This window comes from Mizuhopecten yessoensis, unplaced genomic scaffold, assembly GCF_002113885.1.
Source record: "Mizuhopecten yessoensis strain PY_sf001 unplaced genomic scaffold, ASM211388v2 scaffold8361, whole genome shotgun sequence".
NCBI classification, from domain to species: domain Eukaryota; kingdom Metazoa; phylum Mollusca; class Bivalvia; order Pectinida; family Pectinidae; genus Mizuhopecten; species Mizuhopecten yessoensis.
The window spans coordinates 546149-561481 of NW_018407509.1; the positions used below are offsets into that span (position 1 = coordinate 546149).

Sequence of the window (15333 nt, forward strand, 5' to 3'; positions counted from 1 at the left end):
GTTGATCTACCAAATACAAAAAAATGTTTTAAAGACACATGTACCATAGTTTCTTGATAGATGCGTCATTTGTTTACAAAAAAAACCTCTTAGACATGAATACCAATGCACGTTGAAAAAAAATGATTTTCATCATCAAGTGGTTTTAACAAAAAAGGGGAGATTGATCTGGTCAGGGTTTTTTGGTTTTTTTGTCTTTGTGTAAAGACACTTCTATATCTGCTTCTTGCTTGCTTCTTTTTTAAATGTATTGTGTGATCATTGAAAGATGAACGAAAGTCACAAACACATGTAAGTGCACCTATATAATTTGGTGATAGACATAGTAAGCCAACAATACATTGCACCATACAACTGTTTCATTACTTCTAGGACTCATTGGTCATACAAGTGCCAAAAAGTTGGAAATCCAAATTGCTCTCAATAATTTTTCAAAAAGTTAGAGAGGTACTAATAACATTTTAATTCAGTATTGAGTAAAATGGGTATATAACAACCGTGCCACTACTGGCTTTGAAGGTTACCGCAACAATTCCCAAGACCAAACCATGAAAACAGTCTATGTCTTTAACAGAAATTATTAGTCTATTTCTTATACAGATGCACTGTATTAGTTTTGGTATTGTGGCGTAATGATTATGTTACATGAACATGCCTAGGGCAGACCCCAGATAAAGATAAGAAGGAAAGAGGATATCGACGTCATGAACAGTAAACAGACAGAATAAAATTTAAGGAATGCAAAATTGTACGAGATTTTTCGGGACTCGTGTAAGCATTTGTTTCATGTATCATGTATTGCCATGCATGATACGCGAAATTTGATCGGAGCACGTTTTAGTTGACAAATAGGTTTGATAATTAGAGCAAAAATGCAACTCTTTATACCGCTTTGAACACAAAGAGACAAAATCAGAGCTAAAATGCTGGTAAGAAAAAAAAAAGGCAAAACGGGAGGCAAGAAGTCACAAAAGTGAAACGAAACGCAACCCTAGTCCATCACAAAACATCGGAGTTAAAACCAGATGCTATTGATGAGTAAGTGCTAGATATGCATAATTAAATTGCTTCGATAGTGTTCTGTTTCTGGCGCATTAAGAATGGATGATACGTGTGATAATATACAGTGGGGAAGCAGGTGCGTTGGTGGGTTCAGTATATCAAACACTGTATTAATGGTTTACGTCACGTTCCCCTACTTGTGCGTGAAGAATACATGATACGTGCAAATTATGATTCAGAACGCAGCTGTTTTCAAAGAATTAAGTGAACTTCGAACCATGTTGTCTTCATAAAACCGCAAGCGAAACAGGTTATTGAGGGCAGCAGATATAAACGAGTTTATTGTTGACAATTCATTTGATATTCATTGGATATTTCCAATTATAGGGTATTCTGTACATGTGCATAATCGTAGGTCTGATGTTGGGTTTTTTAAATATATTTATCGGAAAGGAAACGAAGCCATGGAATATTTAAGAGACAATAATATGGCTGTTTTCATATATAGGCCTGATATAGGTCGAGGGTTTATCTCAGGTCTGATATGAAAACGGTTTTTATTCTGACATGTTGTATTATATATATATTTATGGATAAAGATAATACTATGTTTTCCTTCTTGTGTTGTTTTTCATAATACTTGTCACTGGCGCTTGTTACGCCACTATTTCTCACCCCTAGCACGAGTTCTCACCAATGTGAGAAACCGTTCAGTCCTCCCAATTGAGTTTGTAGACAAAATGCGTATACTGCGCTTCTTATCATTAAGTCTCAACTTAGGAGAGAACTATTACTGGTTGAGAGAACGTGTCCTCTATGCCAATATTGTTTGCACATTGTTCACCTGTGAGAGAAATCGGGTCTGGTGACATCCTCAATACTCCATGGGTTACGCTCACTTTCGTTCTCTGTACCCCTGGAATATGTCATGGCAAAATTGAGGGATCAGTGTGCGCCACCTTGTGGCTGAGACAATAAGACTTATTTGATCATTTGATGTACACCAAAAGAATATCGCGGTCGCATAACGGTAAAGTTTACTGACTTTGAAGTCGGGTGTCGCTCCTCTGTAATCTGCGAAGGACAGGTATGAACCTAGCGATTAGTCAGGATTTTTTTAACCCGAGACCAATCAAATAGCTACCCTCGTGCCTTCAATTGTATTAAGACATATTCCAGAGGCTGCATGAAGCGAAAATGAGCGTAACTTCTAGCGTATCGAGTACGGTCTGGTGAGAAATCGTGGCGTAGGAGCAATCCTGTATAGTCACTGTCGACTTGTACACATTTTGATCAGGTTATTTAACTTTGAGTTTCAAGTATGTCGTTAACCGTTTAACCCCATCATTCAGTTCAAATTCAAATGAATTTGATAATGACGTCATTTTATTCTTGGCAACGTAACGATTGCATTTCGCTTCAACTGATGTATTGCTCTGGGTTTGAGTCTAAATAACTACGAATTTCGGAAATAAATCGGATTAGTTTTTCAATTGATGACGAGATTGTTAGAAAGTAAATGTACTTCATGACAATTTATATACTTGCGTAGCAATTGAAACAATACCGGATACTCCCTATAGATGGCTGAAACTGTATTCTATATCAGTGTCAACTTTAAAAGACTTCAGAATATTGGGCCGTTGAATTTGCTATATGTCTTAAAAAAGAGACTAATGAAAACGATGGTTTGTTTGTCTCCTAGGCCTTTTTCTGCATTTGATCAATAAACATTTGAGATGTATGCGCTTAGGCCTTGCCAAACCAAACATGAGAATAGTCAGTCCCGCAGAAGGGCTGTCTAACAGTAAGGAAGATGCACTTTACATGGTCCAATTTCGGCAGAGTTCAACAGTTTGGTTTATATGTGTATATATATGTAAAAATACATTTAACGGTAAGCCATTTTCCCTGAAGATTTGAGAATGGAATTTACTTGTGTTATCTTAGTGAACAGATAAATCTACTGCACCCATTAATTGTAATGTTTGTGTAATTTCGTCTACTCCAACATTGTCATGGTGTATTTCTTGACCTCCGTCCTCACCTGACCGACATTGTTATTATGACATTAAACGAACGAAATAACAAACGGAACGGAAATGGCAGTCTTCTGTCAAAGTTACTTCCCTTCGTTACCGCTCTTTTAGAAAATTGATAGACGATGGAGGCTAGGAATGTGATAACTGAAATAGCACAATGACAGCAATTAATCAAACAGGGAATCCATAAGGGGAAAAAAACCGTCAGATGCATAATGAAATTGACATATGCTCATAAATAATACAGCAAACAATAAACTGTTGTAAAATTAGTTTTAATAGGATACGAAACTAAAACCCAACCCATTATAAATATAGTCTGCACGTAATGTTATAACGTCAATTTAAGCTTGATAAACTACTCCGCCTCTTTGTAATAGCATCTGTTTGATTTGAAGGCTGCAAAAAAAAAATCGGTGAATCTTGTTAAGAAAATGTGTTAGGAATGGTATGGATAGTGACGTCAAATGAAGATCTGTGAGGTAAACCATGTGCATGGCAAAAAGTAGCGATTGTTTAGATGTTTATCTTGCGATCCCGGAGTCTGATAAATGCGCCGGGGCAGGAGGGTGGAGGTGACTTGAGTCAATTAAGCCGTCAAGTATGATAGCGCGTTTTCCCATGCAAATTATAACAGCTGTTAAATGTATGTCTCGATTTTTGATAACGGATATAAGGGTCATTTTTTTTAAAATATTAGAATTTCAACAATTTTAACAAGCATTGTTTCCGGAAATTTTGTCAGTCTTATATTGACTATTTTATTTTGGAAATACTGTCTGATTGTATATTAATTTATTAAGATATTTCAACTACATGCATTCGTTTTTCTACCGGAATTTCATTGGAAATAAACAGTGTCAGCAAATAAGAACAAACAGGAAACCCAGAGTTAATACGTCAAAACAACAGATCGAGCTGATCATAAGCAAACACATATCTATTTGTTTCCGTGAATACATACAGTATCTTTCACAAGTATGGCAGAAAAAAAAAATGTTTACGACTGCGCCAGCGTAAGTGAAAATTGTGTACTTTTATGTCACACGGATAAAAAAAAAAAGATATGCAACGGGAAATAATAAAATATTCTTTTAATTTCAGTTTTTAGAAATTCAAAATGAAGACAATGATCCTATAACAGATACAGTGTAGGCGGTAGTGCCTTATAACGGCAAAATTCCATTTACATTGGGGACATTAGTTTATGACTTCATTTTACTTCCATGACGTCACAATCAAGAACCACAACGAACACTCATATTTCAAGTTTTCTGATTGTTGGTTATTTTAACTGGTTTAATTCATCGGTTATAATAAAAACAAAAGTGTTACATTTTACAGGAAAAACATATCTCTTTGTTATTTCTCACTGCAGTGAAAAATAACACTTTCATTTTCATTTTATTAAATGAATATTTTTCGTTATTTCACTGGCAACATGTAAATAAATAGTAACCTTACAAGAAATGCAGGTAACACAAGGAACCGGAACCACATGTGGCGCCATCGTAAAGTAACGATGTCGATTTCATGAAAGCACGTCAATCACTTACGATGTAAGACGGAAAAAAACACGTCTTCAATTACAAAGCAGACCCTAAAATCACATAGTTTAAGGAGTTGAACCGGGACTTCAGATGGTTTTACTATCGCTCATATGTGTCCTAGCCCATCTGTGCTACAGTTATATCAAAACGGAGGTTAAGGGGAGGTCACTGTATAAAGGGAAAATAACACACTGCCATAGGACAGGGAGCCTTAATTAAAAACAAAGATACGATTACAGTCCATCATTTTGGCAAGCTATCAAGACAAAATCCAGCTTTAGTCTAGCTGTTCCCGATGAACTGCAATCTCTTACTTGTTTGTTTATATTTGAGTGCATCTTAAGACCCAAAATGGATTTTATTTCAAGATGAAAGAATAACTACCATCTCACACGTTCAGAAATGTTAAATGACTTACGTTGTTATTAGCTTGCTATAGGTTTTCAGAAAGAAAGGATTTTAGATAAATCTTGTTTATCGATATCTCTAGATTGATGTATGTGTTTATGAATGTAATAAATTGCCAGATGCCGTTACATCCTTGGTACCTATTTTACGGGATTACTGTAACTGCGAAAACATTTACATTGAATTCAGACTCGTAGGGGTCTCTCATTGGCTATTACGTTAAGGCCCTTTAATAAACACTCGTATACCAGAAAGCTCCGCTTTAATTCCGCAATGTTACAATTTCGCGGTGTCGTTTATGGAACAATTTAACGGGGTATAAATTTCTCCAAACACCGCCAAATAACATAAACACTAACTTCCTCATCACAGGTACATGAGAACTCGTAACTGTTGGTATGTTTGAGTTTATCTACACATCAGCGTAGGTCTATGCATACAAATGTACCTATTGTGACGAATTCACAGGTCCCTGTGTTTCGTATCAGAAGTTCTCCGACGGAATTCACATTTTAATCGGACAATAGGATAGCTTTTGCTGTGTTGTTTTACAGTATCTACTAGCTCCTTAAGTCTAGTATACTTTAAATAGCATTTAATTTTACTTTTTTCAGTTTCATGCGTATTATTATCTCCATGAATTTGCGAATAACATCAGGAGAATTATACCTTGAGGAAGTGACAAAGTATTGGTGGCAAAAACAATTGAAAGCGGTTGCTATAAGATGCAAACAAACAGAACTCCACAGTAGCAAACTCAGGTTAGGCGCCCCTTGGGTCATGACCCATCCTCCCACCCTACCCCCAACCCAACCCAGCGCCTTCGCCCCCTGGAACCCCTCTTAAACATTTCTAAGATTACGGATCTGCGTCTGCCATATGTACGGTAATTTTGACCAAAAGATAAAGAAATTTAAAGAGATACAAAAATGTAACCGAAAGCATAACATAATTGTCCTGACCCGATTACAAGTTATTTTCAGATCATTTGATCGAAATCTGATAAAATAAGCTCATTTTGACCTACACGAGAGAAACAAAAGTAAGCTAAGCTACAAATAAAAATTTACTGACATTTTATCGATATATTTAACAATGAGGAGGGGGGAACCAAATCTTCTAATATTTTAACACTCCGGCCTTCCAAGCAGGCGGCCGGGGTTCGATCCCCGAAGTCGCCGTATGCATGAAATATTAGAGAAAGTGTTTTTCTCCTGCCCACACTACTCCAACAACCCAGATGGATTATAACATGGTCTGGGGTGGGCGTTGCGGTATCTGTGCTGTAGCATTCAAGTGAGGTGACACTGTACATGATACCGTTGGAAGCACGGTCCCACTACAAACGGAACACAATACATCCCCAGCACACACACATGCATACACACATAGGAAGATATTAGCCAGGTGGCATAGGACTTGTAGTTAGCGCCTGATAAGGCAGCTCCTGCGAATTCCTCAATATTGTATTGATTAATATATATGCTAATTGTATTGACTGTATAAAATTGTATATCTATGTACTGTAAAGCGCTTTAGAGTGGCTTATGTTAGCTAGATAGGGCGCTATATCAAATGTTGTATATTATTATTATTATTAATATCTGTTGTGAGTGTTCATAAATTCCCTAACAAAGATACATTGGACAGCACACGCACGACATATGGTGTTAATGTGATTTTAACACTGTCTTTGCATGTTTGAAGGTCAACAAAATAATGGAAACTGCTAAACAATCATAATTGTTTGGGGGTATCATTTTCGCTATGCATTCAAATGTAAAAATTGCTTCACGAACACAAAAATTAAGCGAAATATGACCCGAACTCGATAAAATAATCACCCGTTCATGCAAAAATATATGATTGATGTCTATGGCTAGAAAGCATGATGAATTTCATTTCTTGAATAATACATACCCTCTAACATGCCACGGACGTAACACAGCATCATCATTTCTCCCGTTCATATTCCTTCGACGGTCCCTAATTGATTAAATATGATGGTATCTTTTCCAAATTACTTTCCTATGGCGGAGTTAAAAAAATTATCTCACTTAGAATTTTTCATGTTCACACCATTTAAGATTAATTCAAATGGATTCCAAAATGCCGAGTGCTTCACACAAGTAAAGAATTCCCAACTTAAATGTTATTGATTGACTGAAACACATTTTCTAGCGTTATTGCACATTTTGAAACGGCATTTCACATTCTTCAGCGGTATTGTGTTGGACATTGCATTCCATACAAATGTATCTAGGTCAATCAATTCCTCCTCTACAAACACTCCTTGATAATTATTTTTAAAAAAAATGTCTTCCGTTTTGTATGAGAAGAATAAGGCCAGTGACGTGAAGACTCGTTATTTAATGTTTTACGTTCTGCAAATGGTACTGATAGCGTTTGTACTAGAAACATTAGGGCGAGGCGTTCATACACGTTTGCCTTGCCTCCTCTGTGATATAAACCGTTTTACAAATATATTCGATACTGTTAGATAGTCGTATGCAATAGCTAGGCCTGCGGCATATCTGTCCTGTACGCGCCATATCTGCCATGCACGCGCCATATTTGCCCTGCACGCGCTATATTTGCCATACACGCGCCATATTTGCCCTGCACGCGCCATATTCGTTCTACTCCGTTACATCTGATTCCAAATGACGCATTACCCGCTCCCCATCCACCACAGTGATTTAGAAAAATATGTTTGATGGTATGGTCACGCCACTGCCCTACGTCATATTAACATCTGACCCATTTAGTCTTCGGGCGTCCGGGCCCTCAGGCTGATTTGTGGGTTGGTTGATGGGAGATTTGAGAGGGGGACTAAATTCTGAACTTGATACGAAAAAGGTTTAATGGTAGCTTCTAAGTATTTCGTTTAAAGCGCATATCAAGTTTATTTGCATACTTATGATATTTGAGCAAAAACTGCTACTTTTTCAAGAGATTCATTATTAGGTTAAGTTACTAAGTGAATATACAATGAATACAAATCATGTTTCTTAAAAAAAAACATAGCACGAACAATCTTCCAGTATTCTACGTTTTCCATATCTACGAAGAAAACATCTTGCTCTTCTCATTTTTCACCAGTGCCCTTATTCCAGATTTGTGTACCTGAACAAGAATCGTTCTTCATTCTGCATTAGTAAGTAAGTAATGGGGTCACTATTTCATACACGATTCACCGATATCAATATTCATAAAGAGAATATAATATTTTTTGGGATAAATAACAGTTATATATAAATTTTTATATTTTTATTTTTCGCACGTGTGAATAAAGATTTGAAAAATATTCAACCCTCGAGTAAACTGCAGCTGTTGTTCAATAAGAAACCAATAAGTTGCTGTTTAACTCACCCACCCCTGACGGCACATTTGAACTCTTCCATAGCAAAGAATGGAATAGTTCGTTATGAAATTTCAGGGGTGAATGATTTGATAAATCGACTCCGTGGACAGGTAACTTTTCTCCCTCCAAAACAAAATATTGTCTATTGCAACGTCACAATATGGAAAACTACAGAGCCTCAGTGACGTCCTTATTCATAATGCTTTTTTATATTTTCTTTTCACACATAAACCAACTCTCTGAATGGTCGGATTTGTGCAAAAAATACCCTGAAAACATCGTTTTTCACATTGAAAAAAATATCAACTTTAAATCTTAATTACATTATAATGTGTTTGAATATTCTTGTACTTGAAAAATATTTAAAACGTATCACCATCAAGTCTTCCCCGATATTTGAGACACTACTGCTATAGTTTAATTCACAACCACTTATATCCTTAGTGACAATTGAAATAAGACTTTGTTCAACAAATACTTAAGACGCTAAAAGTTTATGCAAACAGAGGACTCGACCAAGTCCCATTGAAGGTGTCAAACAGCAGCTGTTCGACAAAGCTTTCAGACAACTATTGAACTTTCAAAATATTTTGTACATCAAAGTAGAACAGCGTATTTGATTTACGTGATCTGAATAAAAGCTGCATTTAATTAAAATACGCCAGCTATCTGAATTTGATAATATTCAATTAATAAACCAACTCTAATATTTGTACTAATAATACTTTTATTTCTTTAAGCTCACTTTTCAGGCATGAATTGAAAAAATGAACAGAAGTGATCCTACAAATTTCCAGTCATATTTGTCAATGTACTTTAAAAAGTAAGATGAAAGTAATATTAAGCCATAATGCAGGAAACTTTCAGAACACTTGCAGAAAACTTATTTTAATGTATTAAAGAGGAAAAGATTAAAACAAACATGAGGATCGCATAAATAGATCTCATGACATAAGTGAATTGTATAAGGTTTGTCGAAACCACAATTGAACGGCTCTAACTTCGGCAATTTCCGTGACCCGAATATTGCGTCATGAGTTGATGTACTTCCGGTTATGTCAGATTAACGTTATGCCAATGGAATCGTTACTGTGAGGGACTTGTGTGTGAAACACACTGACAAACTGCATATTGCTCAAAATAAAATGTATTTTACTCAGAAGAAAATTATACAGATGCAACGAGCACACGAATAGCGCGTGTGTATTTTGTGTTATGGAAGCCGGATTTCTCTCCCCTTAACGAACATTGCACTTGTTTCAAATCAAATACTGTGATAGCGGAAACCAATACCTTTTGTGGGATCTTAAATTTCCTCGATTTCGTGGGTACAGTCTTCACCCACGAATTCATATGTCCACGAAGTAATAACATGTTTAACTGAAATGTTTTTCACGTGTAAGATGTTTACAGCCGCCAGCTTTTGTTGGTACTAGTAATCCAGCCATTCATGTACCTACGAAACGGTGATTTTTTGTTTTTCTTTTTTCTTTTTTCTTTTTTGTTTTTTTTTCTTTAGGGGGGGGGGGGGGGGGGGGGTGTCCACGAAACTATATGCTGGAAAACAAGAAATAAGATTAGCGAAGAGCTGAATATGTGATTGCGATATAATTAGCCCCGTAGTGCCGCTACAGTGTTGAATTCGCGGAATCGCCGTCGGTTCTGCCGGATAGTCAACAGATGTAAGTGTTTATTATGCGGTAGCAGACTTGTTAGAAGATATGAGTCTACTGAAGTACATATTGTTCAGATAGAATATTAAGATTGAGTACATCAATACCACAAACTGAAGGTCAGATGACACTAAAGCATTCATATCACAAACGGCGTTATCGGCTACAACCGATATTTTCGTTTATGAATGATAGTCTGCCGACAGATAACGAAGCGTACACACAAAGTGACTTATATATACACTAGATATACACGTAGGTTAATGGTCCTACCGGGGTTTTGTCGGACACTGATATAGTTATTTTCGGCTTACGTAGATATGGAAATTGACAACGCGAGTATGTATTAAATTTGAATTATCATTGACGGGTTAATCTTCAATGTAGATCAACACCTGTGCTGTCATTATCGTACGCTGAGCGACCATAACACTACATGTTATATACAAAGCAAGAGTTGAAGATACATGTACTAGGACATTACAAAATAAGACGTGTTTAAACAATAAGAAGAAGACGCTGTCATCGATATCCCCCGCTCGCAGCGCAAAAGTCATTAAAAAAAATGCGTAAAATATCGATCAAAATCAGCATCCACAATATGTATTCAGTAGAGCAACCTTAGATACACAATTGATGCAAGTATAATCAACATAGCACTTGTAGTAGGCAAGATACAGATTAGAACAATTCTTCTTAACCAGGTGCATGGACGCGCGGACGGGTCCCATTTCTATGTCCCCCGCGAACTCGTTGAGCGGGGAATAAAACACATGTAGTACTGTTGCACACCAGTTGCATACAAATGTAGCAGATACCAGTACATTTAAGAAGCTAACACAATGTTTTTTGTGTTTTATGTTGGTACATTTCCAATGCAAGCTAATAATCCCCGCCAATTATAAGCATTATCAGAAGAAAGTGCGTTTATAGAGCTATGAACCCAATTTGATCAGCGTCATTTTGAAGCTTTTCCTCCCGCCTCAAAATAACATGAGACAACCGATAGAAGCAAACATTTTGGCTGTTCCAGGAAAGTCGTTTGCACTGACGGCACAAACACTTCAATATCAAAAATATAAGGTAGTATCTATATTTAGGTCAATAATAACTGAAATTTAAGAATGTTAATCTAAGGATTGAACGACCTCTATTCAATGCTCATGCAGGTATGAAATAAAAAAAAAAAAAAACATTCCATTCCTATTAAGATATAATGCTGGGCCAGGGAAATACCACCGATAAGGTAGTACAAGTGCAGGTCAGTAGGTTAGAGCAATGATATCGAGATCAAAGATCCAGGGTTCGAATCTCGGTGTAGCCCTGTATCGTTTTCACTCTTAAAACACCGTTCTCAATTATTTTCTTTTTTTCATTTTTTCTTTTCATGAACGTTCCGAAAGATATGTGTTTCTTTGCAGAAATGATTTATTAAAGCTATTATCAAGCCTATAAAAAGTTTCAAATTTAGAAACAGTTTTTTGGCAGCGGTTCGTGGACCGTTAAATTCCAACCACAATGAAATGTAAACAGGGCCATGGAAACAAACCTACATTCAGTACATCATTATGACAACGAAATAACGTAAAGCTTCAAGGAGACGTAAAGAAAGCTCAAGATACCATCGAAAGAAGATAAGGTAGGAACGAAAAGCAATGGGGGGGGGGGGGGTCAACTGTTGTTATGGCGACAACAGACCAATCTTAATCATCAGAACAGGGCACAGAGGAAATGTAACAAACTATGATCCCGAAATCATTTTTATATAATATAAACTTGATTTAGTGTACAAAAATTAAACTTATATCAATCACTCTTGTTGGCCCGGATATTAGCGCGTAGGGGTGTCTTAATGTGGGAGGAAACCGGAGTACCCGGAGAAAACACCACGTTGTCGGGCAGGTGACCCCATACCTTTCCATGTTCGATTGGGGAATTGAACCCCGGCCGACTTGTTGAAAGGCAAGTGCACTATCTATTGCACCACCCGACCCCCCAATAAATGGGTTATTGTTAATTCCCATAATTAAATTATCAAGATTATATCTTTCGTATAATAATCGAAAAAAAAAATCATGGAAAATCAACGAGTTACATTATATTCGTTTCAGTATCCACTAAGACAATATTGTTTTGCTATACATGTCAGTTGAGAAGGGAAGTCTTATCTGATAACATTGTTTGTGTACTATCTTTATGTAAATAAATAGACTTGACCAACTGGGGATATATGTAAAAATCTGGTATCAAAGTGGTGATTTACGAGTAAAATTGTCCAATTATAAAACGTTAATATTTCAAGTGATGAAGTCCTTCATATCAAATGAGTCCAGTGTTTATTAAAAGTATTTCTGTAGAAAACTATATTTTTGCATGTTCTTTTTTTTTCGCGAGCAATGCATGCAGGTCTAATTCGCGAATAATTGAATTCGCGTTTGGGAGGATGTAAATTATTTCAATATTGATAGTACATTTATAATTATCCATAAAATCAAAAATTCGCGGAGAACATTTATTTCGCGAATGATTCTCCTCCAAAAACATTATCTCCCACAAAAAATAATTGATTAACAGTATTTTAACGGATATGACGAGTGGTTTCTAGTTCCTTGTATCACAACAAATAATTTCCTCAATTTCTCTGTTTGACGATCTTGTAATGTTTATTTAATCGTATAAAATTGACCCCACGCTCACAAAGATAACGCTACAGCAAACGGGATATATCAAATACAGATAAACTCGGTGGGTCAACACGAGATATTGAAATACCAGAAGATGTCGAATCATATGAATGAAGAAACGAATAAAAGATACTGAATAAGTGTGCGGAATGGTACCCATTAGTGTTTACGTAAGATACAATTCGCCCCTGACAATCCCAATGCCCCAACGTGACACTCACTTACCTCAGGATGATTTACTTCCGGGTCATAAAACGTTTTAAAACACATCACAGGGTGAATTTATGTAGTTGTCCAGCTGTGGTCGAGCGATCAACCTACAAACAAAGGCCACGGACTTATCCGGAGCGGGTTGAGGGGGGCCACTGGTCAACAGATAACGAGCGACATGCCGAAACGTATCAGACTCCTGTCACTAAACGAGTTTCATCATCAGCGCGCAGACGACAGTCAATGAGCAACGAGCGTGACGACCTGGACGCTGCATTCATACGATTGTGAGGGAAGATTACAGGTACAAAGGAAAATGAAACGAGATATGAACTAAATATAGTGACCTATCAAACCACTTATGACTAAAACGGGTGTTATCCAATCCTACAAAACTACACACTTACTCATGTAAACAAACTGTCACGTAATATGTAAACAAGGATATTGACAATCCTTTGCCACTACTGTCAAAACAGCCTACTTCAGAGAGGAGTTCGACAGATAAAAATACATTCCATTTAGCACACATATGTTTAAAAATAAAACAGATATACAGGTAGGTCAATTCTTCATTGATGTTCAACATGAAAAAACAGACAAACGTAATATAGTTGAGTACATTTATCATATCAAGTTTGGCTTGATTTCATGTCAAACTGTTTTTATTCTTAACAAACTACAACTTACGTTTTGATTCCGCGAAGTAGTATTTTCAAATGTTACGTAAAAATCAATTATCTATTTTTTTTAAATTTTTGACTTCAAAATTGTTAACAGCAAAAATCAATGCTGTTCTAATTTCATTGATGACACACATGACTTTATACTTCATGGTAGAGTTACCCATAGTAATACAGTCGCGAAAATAACTTACTTTAGTTAAACATCATTATATCTCTTCTGTTCCCATGAGATGCTGTTCCATTAGGTTTTCTATTCACATCAGTAAAACATCTGTCTTTTTTTCACCAAACCCGTATATCCTTGCATTCCTTCGTGACCGGTGTTGCCCTCTGTCTTGACAGTCTTCCTAGGTCCTTTCGTTCTACTTCCCACTTAGCCGTTCGCAGGTTAATTATTCCGTACATCTTAGCAGTGCTACCGTAAGAACTTTTTATCCACGTTTGGACGTTGCTTCAGACAGCTTCCCGGTACTGGAGCGCAAGCATCCAGTGGTAGGACGCCGGGCTCGTGACAGAAGGGTTGCGGGTTCCAGTGTACTTAGCTGTAAATGAGTACGTGGTACAACTGTTGAATGCTAGCTGTGAGCGCCGAAATGGCAAGTACCGACTGTCTGATCCGCAGGGAGTTGAGAAAGTAATTGGCTGGTTGCAAAGGCCCTATAACCATGGATAATAATTTGTGAATTGCTTTAATTAAGACGACCTACACACTAGATTGTGATAGAGCGGTATTTAAGAACCTCGAATTATTATTATCATTATTAACTTATATGGTAAATATATAGGTCATATCTTATTCAGACATCAAAACGAATTTTGTTAAAAGATTATCGCTTCTGGAGTTTATATATGATACTATGGAATTGTGCAAAGGATTATGAAAGTTTGCGTGAAAAAACGATTAGTTATCACGTTAAATTGTTTTCGGTGTTGAATGTTCGCCGTTCACTCGGTACGTGTATAAAGATTAGCATCTTGTTGACTTTTTTACGAGATAAACTGTTTTTTTTTTATCGCAAAATGCAAACAGGCACTTAACAGCCACACAGCATATAATTCAATCGCTGTGTATATGAGTTTATTTCAACACCGAATGCACGTGTTCAATTCTGAACACAAACAAAGGATTTATATATTTTATTTTGTAATAGCCCGTAAAATTGTTATTGTAAAATGACGTTAAAAAGGTTTAATATTAAAAGTTAAAAAAATGTCATAATTCCATGTAGGGTGCAAAGTTTCGAGATATTTAACGACACGCATGCATTTAGTGGAAGATCATGTCAGACAAATGGGCCAGACGAAAGCATGCCGAGTTGGACTCGCATTCAGAGTGGGTTAAACCTTTACGCTTAACACAGGGTTTCCAATGATGCAGGTTGTTGAAGACTATGGATAAGTTTTATATACACCATTAGGTTCCCGCAGGGAAATGTGCTATTCCTTTACGTGATATGAAGGTCGATATTTTTTAGTATGCTTATTACAGTGCCTTGCTGTGTTGTTGTCACTACGCGAGTTCTCGATGTGAGGACGTGACCATTATTCAGATTCGACTTGGATGTACATGGCGGGTGTGTGTTGTCGGTGAATCAGAAAACACTTACCCTTCTGGAACACCTGGTCTTATTCTCCTAGTACTTTTTCAAGGGTCGCCATATAAATATTTCCTATGTTAATATTTTGCCCTACTTTAAACGATTTCAAGTTCTAA

General features: G+C 36.6%; 1 protein-coding gene across 1 annotated transcript in view; it reads right to left on the reverse strand.

The window, feature by feature from the left end:
* LOC110455703 (guanylate cyclase 32E-like) overlaps positions 1-13202 on the reverse strand; it is a 98857-nt gene extending 85655 nt beyond the window's left edge. The window contains exon 1 of the mRNA XM_021505996.1: positions 12949-13202. The gene's annotated coding sequence lies outside the window, so the exon portion shown is untranslated. The remainder of the gene's footprint in view (positions 1-12948) is intronic.
* Between the last annotated feature and the right edge of the window lie 2131 nt (positions 13203-15333).